A 13,292-nucleotide genomic window follows, 5' to 3' on the forward strand; every position below is an offset into this window, starting at 1 on the left:
GATTCTGAATCTCATTCTAACACAGTACTAGACTTACCTTGTGGCAAACAGAAACATCCTGGAGAGCAACCCTCTGGCCAATCAGCTGTCATATTCAGAGTGGAACAAAGAGCCATTTCACCCCACTACTGCCCTTTCTGCTCCTTCCAGGGTGGTAAAGGCTTCCCAACAATTCTGTGTACCTCCAGTTAGACAGCCTGAACCTCCCTGAACTTGACGAGCTTAGTGCAAATGGGACGGACTCAACCCCAGTCACCTCTGCAAATTGGCCAATTAAAATTCAATTCCTGTTCTATTAGAAGAAAGATGAGAAGGTGACCCTTAATAACTTTTCCCGAGAAGAAACAGCTTCTTGGACACAGGTTAGAAATGCCAGAATTCTATGCTGTGGGCAGGAGAGAAGCAAGGAAAATCATCTGCTGATAAAATGCATCCAATTGAAATCAAGAAGTTTCCTTAAACGATCTTCTCTGCTAAACCCATGCCCTCCTCCACATGCAAAAATGCCACTGTATGCAAAAGTGTGGACTAACTGCTTTAAGCTTCCCACAGTTTGGGAGGCTCCTGAAGTGGCTGTTCTATAATGACATCTCACCGAGGCTTTCTAAGGCACACCGTCCTGAGAACACCAAGTCAGCAGCACGGGGACAGAACAGGGTAGTGCAAAGCACCAGCAGAACCAACTTTGCTGCTCAACTGAGAATGAATCAGGAGTCAAACCCTGTGAGCTTCTATTGTCCATTCAGCTTGATTTACTTGACGGAGCACAAATCACCATTTATGGGCAAATCCTTAATCATTAGGTGAGACAGGCATTATAATGATGGTGGTGACAGGTGGTGGAAGGTGAGGAAGGAATGAAAAGTTTATGGAGGCAAGCACCAGCCTGGAAATCTACCAAGATTCTAGTTTCAAGCTAGAACACTGTGTCTCCACCAACTCACTGAACTGCCCTTACCTGAGGCTTGACAGATTTTAGATAGAAGCTTCTGCCAAGATAAGCTAGATCATAAGAATTCCTAATGGTGAGTTAGAAAAGAGAAATCAGGGATCTAAGCAGAAAAGGAAGGATGGGATTGGATCTGTGAGAATATTAAGCCCTAGGCCACAAAAAGCTTCTCTCACTCTCTTTAATCTGATTGTTTGGCTGGTCCCTGTACATACCTTGGGGGGAGAGAGAGCTTCTCCCTTTTGTTCTTTCCTTTTTCTTATAAATAAGTGAGAAAATCCTTTCTGGCTATTTTCTCCATGAGGAAGGATCTATATATACCTGTGACCCATTGGACTTGGAATTGGTTCATGAGGTGACCCCTGCACTTTCCAATTCCAAAATCACCATCTATGCCTCTGTGATCCATCACAAATTAGACTTGCTCAATGCCCACCACTAACCTCCCACCTCAACACTTGTATGACCCTAGGAAGATAAGCACATCACAGTCTGCTTTTTCTATGTGTAAGAACAAGATGCCAGCATCTCACCCACTTCCATACTTTAAAATGGTATTTAGACCACAGCCAGCTTGAAAGAGCTCCCAATGGTCAAAGCTGGAACAATTTGAGAGACAAAATAAATAACAGTAGTATTGGATTATAACCCACAGAATAAAATAAATATGAAGGAGTCCTTACCGATACAAATCAATAGTTAAATAAATACATAAATAAGTGGGGTAGAAAGGACAGCTCTTCTTTACAGAAAAATTCTAATTAATAAATGTAGAAGGAATGAAAGAAATACAGAATTGTCATTAGAACATTACACTGATAGTTGTCACAGGCAATATGGACAAATAGATGGTAAAAAATCAGTAGAGAAAGCTAGAGGAGAAACAGGATATTTGCATAGCTTCAAAGTTATCTCCCCCAAGGTATTTATTAATAACTAAGGGACAAATAGTACCTTTACAGTGGAGAAACCTGGCAGACAACACCGTAACCAAGTAATCAAAGTTACCACCAGCAGTAATAAAACATCAACATCATATAACCCCTAATATGATACACTAAGGACACATCACTTCTGTGGTATTCCTACCAAAAATGTGTAATGTCAATCTAACCATGAGAAAGCATCAGACATCCCCAAACAGAAGGCATTCTTCAAAATAACTGGCCAGTGCTCTTTGAAAGTGCCAAGGCCACAATAGCCAAGGGAAGAGTGAGGAAATATCACAGGTTAGAGGAGACTAAGGAAACATGACAACTAAACACAATGTACAATCCAGAACAGAAAAAGAACATTAGTGGGGAAAAATGATGAAATTTGAATAAAGTCTATAGTTTATAAAGTCTTAAAATCTCTAGTATTACCAATTACTAATGCTAATTTCCTGGTTTTGATATTTGTTCTATAGTCATAAAAGATACTAACTTTAGGGAAAGCTAGAAGACAAGTGTACAGGAAATCTCTGTACTATTTTTACAACTTTTCTATGAGTCTAAAATGAATTCAAAACAGAAAAAACAAAGAGGATTTAGGATGTGAGTGGAATTGGATGAGAATCCAGTTTCCTAGTTCAGTCCCACATCAGTAACACTTGAGTTGCAGAGTGAGTCATGAGATGGACTATTTTAAAGGCCAACGATATACTTTTTAAAAAGGAAATTGCCTGCCCACTTGCTCCCTTCTGTTCTCCCTTCATACAGACCTAATGTTGTTGGCCAGTTTTGACCACACTGATGGGGACAACTGCAGCTTGTTTTTTTTTTTTTTTGTCTTTTTTTTTCCGTGTCCGGCAACGGATCGCAACCCTCAGTGTCGCCCCCGTACCGGACCGGGACCGGCAACGGGATCGCAACCCTCGGCGTTGCTCCCGCGCCGCTGAGCGGGAACCAGTCTGTATGTGGGATCTGAACCCTTGGGCGGGAGCGCCGCCGCGCTTCCCAAGCGGCGCACTATCCATTGCGCCACCGGGCCGGCCCCTGCAGCTTGTTTTAAAGACCATATCTTTGTGGTTAGGATACCAAACAGATACAGAGCTAGGTTCATTTGTTTCATTCAACTTTTAGAGATTGTTTTATAAAATACTGTAACTGATGCAAGCTCAGACCCAGGCCTGTATGAGTCCAGTGCTCATGTCAGTCAGTCCCCAGTCAGTCGCTGTTCCTCCTGCCTTTTCCAACCTGGCTAATGGCCCTGCAAAGATCCCCAAGTGCCCCATGGCAGAAACTTAGCAGTCACTCTAATGTTTTTTTCTCCCTTCCCCCCACTGTAGTCTGCTATTGATTCTGCCTCCTAAGTTCATCTCACATCTGCCTCATCTCTTGTCCCATCAACCACTGATTTAGTTCAGGTCTCGATCATTTTCCTCCCAGGCTAGAGCAGTAAGTTCCTAACTACGACCTTCTGACCTTGAGTACTTTGGCACTGACACTAGAGTAACTTATACAGCCCAGTGGACTCGTGTTAAAGAGAAGGCCCTGATTCTCTACATTTTGAAGATCCTAGGATGCTAAAGGGAATAGTGACAACCTTGGAGCTTCCGCCTCTTCAGGCTGTCCCTGGGAGCAACCTTGCCAGCTGGTTCTCTGGGAAAATCTCACCCTGTTCCTAGCTTGACCTTTGGCTACCAGACAGTTGGCATCTCTAGACCTTTGATATGCTCAAACTTTCTTTGAATCTTTTCTTCAAATATAATCTAACAAAGATCCTTAATGTAAACAGTAGATACAAGTGTTATTTTATTATATAAAATATAACAAATTTTCATGTCTATTTGCATGCCCACATACAGATAATCAAAATATGAAAATTTGGATTTGCATAAATTCAAATGTATAATGTTTGCTTATTTATAATGTAAGTCAACATGTCTATATGAAAGAACCCCACAAACTGATCAGGGTAATTGATGACAATGATAAGCAACATCTGTTTGAGTATTATGACATGCTGGGCATGGTCCTAAACGCTTTAAAGGTATTAGCTCTTTCAACCCTTTCAGCAACCCTAGGAGGTAGATCAGTTATTAAACTTTTACACATTGGAAATGGAGAGACCTTAAATGATGTGCCTGTGGTTACACAGTGAATGGCAGACTCGAGGTTTGAATTTCAGGTAGTCTGTCCAGACCCCATCTTACTCCCTGTATTATACTGCCTTCATGCTGGCACACAGATTTCTGTGATAATGACGAAGACGATGATGCTAATAATAACTACAACAGCATTATACCACCACCTCACATTTATTTCTCACTTTGAACACCTACTTCACTGAGTTCCCAGTTGTCCTAGGAAGTAGGTTCTGTCACGGTTATGTTGAGGCACCAGAATGCAGTGACTGCGAGCTCAGCCATACTGCCTGAATTTGAATCCACCGCCTCCTGGTTGAATGCTCTTCTACGAGTGCAAACCACACAGGACCAGTGTGAGGATTTAATGAGACCGCAAACGCCAAGCCCCGCATACCACCTAGCATACTGGAAACTCTCAGGATCATCCGCTCTCACACATGTAAGAAACTGCCAGTCTTTCTTAGGCTAACACTGTAATCTCAAGACTTTCCTCAATTAGGGATCACAAGAGAAGTTTTAAATGAAGATCAGTTCAAAGATGAGTTCATCCTGATATACAACTTAACACACTGCTTGTTTCCAAAGTGTAAAACATTGGTATATATCACTTTGAATATCTTAAATTATAGTCTTAAAACCAAGCATAATTGTATTTTTAAAACAACATTTGAATCAAATGATTTGAAGGATGCCCAAATTACCTCCCAGGAACTTTAGAGTTCTTCAGAACCTAGTCTAGTGTGACAATCTGTTAGGACTGTCATCCTTCTGGACTCTGAGCTTCTATCTGACCTCCGTGTTCTGCCCCATACTTCTCTCACCAGCCTGCATCTTGACCATGCTTGCCCCCAATTCCTCCTTCCCGCAGCTGAGCCACTTTTCTGAACGAGTTCTTTGTCTAAACTGCTTGGCACCGACCTCTGTGCCTCTTACCTGTGCTTCAGCCGAAGCTTAACCCCTCCTGACCATGCTGCTTTCCTGTGCTGGGAGTCAGAGGTGAGGTGCTCTGGGCTGAAGGAGTTAGAGGCACCAGTATCTGCATGGCCGGGATCTGCACTCGCATCTCTGTCAAAAATAGGAAAAGAAGAAGCTGAGCACAATGGTGTTCTTGGGCAGGAGCACAAATGAATTTAACAACAACAAAGTGCATGAAAATGAACCCTAGAGCCAGAGCAAAGCAGCACAGCTAAGTGCAGAGTTCTAAACCTGCACCTAGCAAAGTTCTCTGCCCTAAAGCAGGCAAAGCCACTACCAAGGATCTTCCTTTCCTGTCTATGTTTCTATGAAGCAATAAAGTATATTTCCCAATCTTAGAAAAACACAGATTTTCTAGGTAAAGGGAAAGAAAAATACATTAACTGCTGTGAAGATAAACTACCCTATAATTCAGCACTGGTAAATTGTGAAAAATGGAATCACTGAACTGTCAAACAAGGTGGTTTCCTGAAACCACATTGCTCTGCTTCCCTTGTCAATTTCACTGGAAGTACCACACAACCCTTGCTGTATTCAGTGGGTGGTCGCTCAGAAGCACATGACAGCCCTTGAACTTGAACTATTTCAGATTGTTTAGATTCCACTGTGCTGGGAGGCAAGGCTTTTGTGTGTCCATTTAAATCCACCCTTCCACCCCCAGTCCCTAACACCATTCCTATAATCTTTTCCTCCTCACTCCCAGGGAGTCAGAGAAAAATTTTAAGCCCCACATCGCCAAATGTGTTCCACCATGGGAACAGGCACATTTCTGGAGGCGCCTCTTTAGGAGAGTCTCAGGTTCGGAATTTCCAAACACCCTGACTGCACTCTTTATGCCTCCTCTTTATCAGACTGTCCCCTGCAACAGGCTTTGACAAGGGTTTTGTCATCACCCCAGTTTGCTGGGTACCCGTGGTGTGTTTTCAATTTCCATCTTCAAGAATCTTTCTAAGCCTCTGAAATCTGACTGGCGGGCCTATAACCAGGAATCTGGAGAAGGCACACATGGGGCTGATTCTCCTCTACACAGGCCTTGGCTAAAAGGGGATGAGATTACCGAACAGCTGTTAGCAATAAGCCCTGTCCATCTGGCCTTCTATTTCCTGGAACATAGAATGGAAGTGAAAGAGCTGGCTTTCTTAAATCCTAAGGCAAATAAAAGGATTTATTTTTATTTTAGGGGGTGGGGAAGATGACCAGGAGGTCAACAGGGAATTTTTCTTTCTAAGCTCAAGTTTTCATCTTTACCTTAGTTATATCTAAGCACCACCACTTCCTTCTGTATATTACTTTTCTCACTAAATTTAGGATTCCTGGTTTTGAAGATATCCAGTATAATTCTAGACTTGACGTCTGAAGACTTGGTTGGGGTCATGTCACTGATTAACTGAATGGCACTGCACAAGAAACTCTGAGCCTAAGGCTCCTCTTCTGTGGTAAAGTGATGACAAGAAATAGTGGACACAATGGTTAGGGGCCTGGCCTTGGAGTTTGAGTCCTGACCCCACCCACTGACCGGCTCTGTGATTTTGTCCTCTCTGTGACTCAGTTCTCTCATCTGTGAAATGGGTACAAAGGAATAACCTCTTTCATAGGGTTGCTGAGAAGCTTAAATAAAATAATTCACATAAAACATTTAGAGCCTGGCACATACTAAGCACTCAGTAAATCAGCCATTATTCTATCTGTCTTGCAGAGTTGCTATTAAGTTTGTAGAAATGTACATAAACTGTCTAGCATACTGCCTACACATGTGTATTAGTCCATTTCTGTTGCTTTTAACAAAATACTTGGAACTGGGTACTTTGCAAGAAAATGAAATTTACTGCTTACAGTTTGAGGCTAGGAAGTCCAGGGAACATATCTGGTGAGGGTCTTGGTGGTGATGACAGTGACACAGGATATCACATTGTGAAATGGTGGAACAGAAAGAGCAGAGAGCAAGAGACAGTTTCTCCTCTCTCTTCTTTTAAAGCCCTCAGAACCACACCCCTGACCACCATTTCTCATACATTCACTACTGCGTGGTCCTACAATCCAATCACCTCTTCAAAGCCCCACCTTTCAATTACCATAATAGGATTTCCCACCCTCTTAACAGTCATCGTGGAGGCCAAGTTTCTAATACCTAAAACTTGGGGGACACAATTCAAGCTTCAGTGAGTTTTGGGGGGACATAATTCAGTACACTACAACATATGTGCTTAATAAACTATTTTCATTATTGTCTTAACTGTAGTATCTTCATTTTAGAGCTCCTTTCAGCTAAGATGTTATGTAAAATAGCTGCAACGAAAAAGACCTAATTTATACCGGGAAGAATCCAAAGAATGGCCTTAGACAGAGAGGTAACGTGTCAAAGCGTTTTGCAGAATTCATCATGTCCTCAGCTAGGATTTCTCACACGACCCTCAGAGGCTCCATTCCCAATGGCTATCTGGCTTAAACTGAGGTGGAAATGACAGTCGAAGGCATCTCGCCGTCTAATACCTGAATGAAAAGATTACGTAAGTGTAAGCAGCACACTCCAACACCACCCATTGGTACAATCCATTCTGACAGCAAGGGGAGTGAATCTGCCTTTCCAGGTCTCTTCTAGACCCTAATGTTGTCTGTTGGGGGAAGACATTCAAGACCAGCCCTGAGCTTTCATAAAACCTTTGCGGCATTTAATAACTTCCTCGTTTTTTGCCTAAACCACAATCATTGGCTCCGTCCTTTCTGCACAATGGCTTAGGCTCCAGAGGCTGAGTGTTTTTCTCTTTCCTTTCCCTCTCCCCTTTCCTGGGAAACAGCTAGAGAGAAAGGTCTAGGGATGCAGGCTGTCACAGTGAAGAGCTGGCCGGAAGAGCAGGCAAACAAAAAGAGATAGAAACATGAGGAACAGGGGATAGTCTCATTTTTTAAAGGATTTTTCAATGCATAATTCTAGTCAGCCCTAAGAAAGCAGAGATCAGCCCTCCAGCACTGCCCTCAAAACCATGTTGTCCTGCCACTTGTCACCTCCAGAAGACCAGCTGAGGTCAGCAACTGGGGGTGAGAATTTGTGAAACCCATTTTGACTGTTGTTGATTGCAATCCCAGGGTTAAGTCACAGCACAGCTTCCCTGCTAATCTTCACCTGCTCCTGGGCTGGCTCCAGAAGCCAGTCAGAGGCCCTGGCACTTGAGTGGGTTGTCTGGAAGCACCACACAAACTAGAAGTCAGGTTGGATGGAGTGCCAGAAAAATTGTCAGCACCCAGAGCACAGCTTTCCTGCCTTAAACTCTTTCTGGAATAATCTGGGCAACAAATAAATATTTTTTTTTTCCTTTTTGTCTTTTTTACTGACCGGTAACGGGATCGCAACCCTCGGTGTCGTGCCTGTACCGGGGACCGGCAACGGGATCTCAACCCTCGGTGTTGCGCCCGCACCGCGCTCAGCCAGTGAGCGGGAACCGGTCCTCCACATGGGATCTGAACCCTTGGCGGGAGCGCCACCACACTCCCAAGCGGCGCACTCTCCAGTGCGCCACCAGGCCAGCCCATAAAAGAAAATATTGATAAAATGACTACATCGAAGAAGAACTTCTGCTTATCAAAACGTAGCCTTCAAAGAATGGGAACAGAAACCCAGACTGGGAGAAGATATTTGCAACCCACAGACGACAAAGAGCCTGTGGGTTGAAGGTGTCATCCCAGTAAATAAGTCTAAGTCCTGATCAGCCATGAATGTGACCTTGTGTGGCAATAGGGTGAGCAAATGTATTCAGGTTAGGATGAGGTCATAGATTAGGGTGGGCCCTAATCCAACGAGTGGTATCTTTATGAAAGGACGGAAATACTTTTTTTTTTTTTTTTTTTGCCGGCCCATAAATATTTTAAAATTCATATGTTCTAATAAAAAGAAATCCTGTAGTGAATCTAGGTGGAAAATAGTCCTGAATGAGTGCTGGAAGATCTATTGTTCCAGGCCCGTGCCCTGGAATCGTAACTTTGCCCTTCTCTCCCCATGCCTTTTCTGTACATTGAACATTTTATCTGTACATTGAACTCATGCTGTTTCCAGAACTCACATTTTCCCTCGCACCTCAGGTTACTGTGCTAACTCCTCACAATGGATTGGAGTCAACAGTCTGCAACATACTTTGACCTCATCATGGATTGGTGCCCCCTTGGTGCCCACATGCCTTGGGCAGATTATCCCAAGTCTTTCTTACAAAAAGATAACTCCATATTCTAGGAGTTATTCCCATAACTACTTTATGGAGGAGAGAAGTAATGAGGTTTTTTTACCTCCATTTTCCAGATGAACAAACTGAGATACACAGAGGTTGTGTATCTTGCTCAAACCACACACGAGTCATACTTGCTTGGGACTAAAATGACAGACAACTACTTACTCTTCCTCCTTTCAGTTTATCAGTCTCAAAAATTTCCAGTTTATGCCACAAACTCTGTAGGCCTTAGAATTACTAACCCAGATTTAATGGAAAATAAGGATGGGGCCATTAAACATATCACCAAATGAGCTTATTTTTACTTAAAAGATACTTAAAGCTACATAGTTTCACTTAAAGATACCCAAAGATACAATGTAGAAGCCTTGGAATCAATGAAACAGCTTCAAGTGAAAAATGATGGAATAAACCACATGGCTACAGCCCTACTGGGCAACTTCCAGATCCCTAAAGGCACCATCCCCTCCTAGCTTAGCCACACTTATCCTTCAGGTTTCAGTGTGGACATCGTTTCCCCTGGGTAGCACTTCCCAACAGGGTGAGGTGGCCCGCTGCATGCTAGCAGAGCAGCGCACTGGCTATAGATATGCGTATCAAAGTGCAATTCAGTCTTCTCATTGCCTGCTTGCTGGTCCCTCTCTTCCCTACTCAACAAAGATAAGCTGGCCCAGCTCGGTGCTAGACACAGAGTTGCTCAATAAATACTTGCTGAATAAATGAAGTACTGAAAATGTTCAACACATCTGGACCCTTTCTTCCCTCCTATCTCCTTTTAACTCACAAGTTAACTTGTTGGCAAAACAAATGAGACATTTCTTGGGGCTGCTTTACGTTGTTGTTTCTTGCTGTTCTCCGATGTCAATATCACAAGATCACAACTATGAGTAATGAACTAGGAATGAAAGCGGACCTGAGAAGGTTTAGCAGGGTCTCAAAAAATTACTGTGATCCACAACGGCAGAATCATCTGTCTTCCCCAGATAGTTAAGAAACCAAAAACCCAGGTTAACCATCTACATATTTCTTCTTCCTATGATGAGTACATTCATATTCCCTGCCCCCGCCCCTGCCACACAGTTTTCATTACTCCTGAATATATACTGACTGCTTTACTATTTTGTATTTTAATGGAGTCCATTACTGCTTTCTGATCTGAGTTTCAGCCACTACAAGAAGAAAAAGTTCCAGATCATTCTGTTCCTTGTGGCTCTCTTGAACATTGTAAAAACTATGGAAGGATTTGGGAAACAAGTAAAAGATGTAAGAAGCGTATAAAGTGGTCTCTCCAAATCCCTTATTTCCTGGTTTCTATTAAGTTTAAATTTTTCTATTTTGTCCTTAAAGGGCATAAGGGGATTGGAGAATTATATCTCCTTGGCACGGACTGTTACAACCTCAGGAAAGAGCTTGGTTTTATCTGTTAGAACCAGCCATTTCTACCTTTTTGTTGTGTTTCATGCAGTAGGGAACTGCTTCTTTGCTGACCTCCCTCTTCCAATTCTGTCCTTTCCCAATCCAGTGGCTAGCATGACCTTTTAAAAAACATAAATGGGTCATCTCATTCCCTAACTAAACCAGTAGCTTCCCTCTGCACTTTGAATCAAATCCAAGTTCCTGCACTTGGCCTGCGAGGCCTTGAGTGATGCGGCTCCTGTCCATCTTTTGACCTCTCCCCTCTCACTCCGCCCTAACCTCACTGGTCTTCCTTAAACTCCTCAAACCTGCCAAGCTCTTCACTTTCACACATGCTGGTCCCTCTGCCTGGAACATTCTTCTTCCCAATTGATGACTTGGCTGGCTATTCCTTAGCTTTCTGGTCATCACCTCCTGAGAGTCCACCTTATCTAATGCAAATACTCTCCTCCCTGCCTCCCCAATCTTTTCCTTCATTGCACTTATCAGCACATGTAATTGTTCACTTGTGCACTGTCTGCTTCATCGTCAAGACACTAAGCTCAGCCAGGTCAGGGTCCACGACTGGATTTTCTCTTTTTCAGCTTTGTTTTTTTTAAACTACTATACACCCATCGCTCCTGGTAGGAGCAGTGAGAGGCTCATGGTAGGCACACGATACAGTTGGTGAATGAATCACAGGAGACTATAAAGGGAAAAACTGTGTAATGCCTCCCGAATAGAGCTCTATGCCCTTCAACTCTTTTTTTTTTTTTTTTTTTTATTTTTGAGACTGGCCGCACCGTGCTCAGCCAGTGAGCGCACCGGCCACCCCCATATAGGATCCGAACCTGCGGTGGGAGTGCTGCTGCGCTTCCAGCGCCACACTCTCCGCAGTGCGCCACGGGCTCGGCCCAACTCTTAAAGGCCTTAAATGGTTCATAATACGCATTTTGGGGGAAGGGGTCTTCTTTCCTTCTAGTCACTTTATAGATGAGGCTGTGAGTCAATTTCTTTGTGAAAATAGAATTGGACCCTAACTTACGGCCCATCTTATTAGCGGCAAGCTTTCTCGGGATAGAGAGAACCAGTGATGTGGGACTGTGGCTGGCATGGCTCAGCACAGTTTTGTTGCTGTATGTTTGGAAGCAATCAGAATGCTTTTTGCGATTAAGTACACAGTGGGCATTTTCATAGTGCTAAGTTTATCCTCAGAACCCTCTGGAGCAATTCCTTTGGATTTACGCTGGGTGTGTGTACATACTTATTTTCATGACAATTTATCTTATTGAAAGCCATGTTCTTGGTTTTCCACGTTTCTTGTTTTCTTTATATTCTGCTCCATGTCCTTCATGCAGGAAGCTAGCCTTACTATTACTGTCTCTCTATCCTGTCACCTTCTTTCCCTTGGGTTAGCAGGTCTCTATAGTCATTGTCCTAGGTTCCCCAGCACTTATCCCCCTGAGTCTCCAGGAGGCTGAAAAGGCCTTGTTTCTAGGCTTCCTCAGTGTCTGGAGGAAGATTTTAAGAACTGATGCCCTTGGGTCCAGATTTCTGTTCTTAGCCAAACATAGCTGCTCTTCATTTACTGATGACTGACCTGAAAGGTTTCACAGACATTCTCAATGAATTGCTCTTCCTTTAAAGACTCCCTTGTTCCTGTTACTGACCTTTTGCTACCTGTCTATTTAAGACAGCCTTCTGGGTCACTGTGCTTCATTACTCTTCTTTTTTGCTTTTATAATCATTATTTACAATCTAGAAAGCTCACTCTGTATCCCCTGAGGCCTGTATCCTATCTAATTCTTTCCATCATAAGCATGTCACATGCTCTACTTAAAGACCCCTTCTGTCTCTGCTCAACGACCCTGGTCCCACAGCTTGGTTTATTACAGGAGGGCCACCTATAACCCTCCAGCCAGGTACAGATGTGTTTTGTATGTCTCTGTCCATTTGCACCTTCTGATCTGGCTGCTGCTTTTTCTCACTTGATTTCCCATGAAACTTCCCAAACGAATCCATGTGTACAATTTATACATAGTTCTGATTCTTTCTGAAACCATAAGCTTAACTATCTCTAGATCTTAGCCAATGACCTCCCTGTCAACCTTGCACAAAGATGGGAAAAGACTGGATAGGGAAAAAACCAAATGACTAGCCAAATCTTTTAAACTACCTAATAAATATTAATCCGCTTCAGGTTTAATTTTGATTTCAATCCCTCTACCCACTGAGCCCTTTGACATAGCTAGCCCACGGCAAGTGCATAAGAAAACAAAGGGTCCTCATACTAGGATCAGTTCAGAGTTAAACCGATGATATCTTTATTACAGCAGTATGCCCCTAGCTACAAACACTCAGACCCTACATCTTTATTTATTTATTTATTTATTTTTTAACCCAGTGGCTCACTCGGGAGAGTGCGGATGATATCTTTATTACAGCAGTATGCCCCTAGCTACAAACACTCAGAGCCTACATCTTTATTTATTTATTTATTTATTTTTTAACCCAGTGGCTCACTCGGGAGAGTGCGGTGCTGATAACACCAAGGCCCCGGGTTCGGATCCCATATAGGGATGGCCGGTTTGCTCACTGGCTGAGCGTGGTGCTGACAACACCAAGTCAAGGGTTAAGATCCCCTTACCGGTCATCTTTTAAAAAAAAAAAAAAAAAAAAAAAAAAA

General features: G+C 43.0%; 1 protein-coding gene across 1 annotated transcript in view; it reads right to left on the minus strand.

The window, feature by feature from the left end:
• Window positions 1-13,292, minus strand: part of LOC103596544 (protein Shroom3-like) — an 84,528-nt gene that overhangs the window by 56,638 nt on the left and 14,598 nt on the right. The window contains exon 2 of the mRNA XM_008580186.1: window positions 4,953-5,084. The gene's annotated coding sequence lies outside the window, so the exon portion shown is untranslated. The remainder of the gene's footprint in view (window positions 1-4,952; window positions 5,085-13,292) is intronic.

Source organism: Galeopterus variegatus, unplaced genomic scaffold, assembly GCF_000696425.1.
Source record: "Galeopterus variegatus unplaced genomic scaffold, G_variegatus-3.0.2 Scaffold2043, whole genome shotgun sequence".
Classification (NCBI taxonomy): domain Eukaryota; kingdom Metazoa; phylum Chordata; class Mammalia; order Dermoptera; family Cynocephalidae; genus Galeopterus; species Galeopterus variegatus.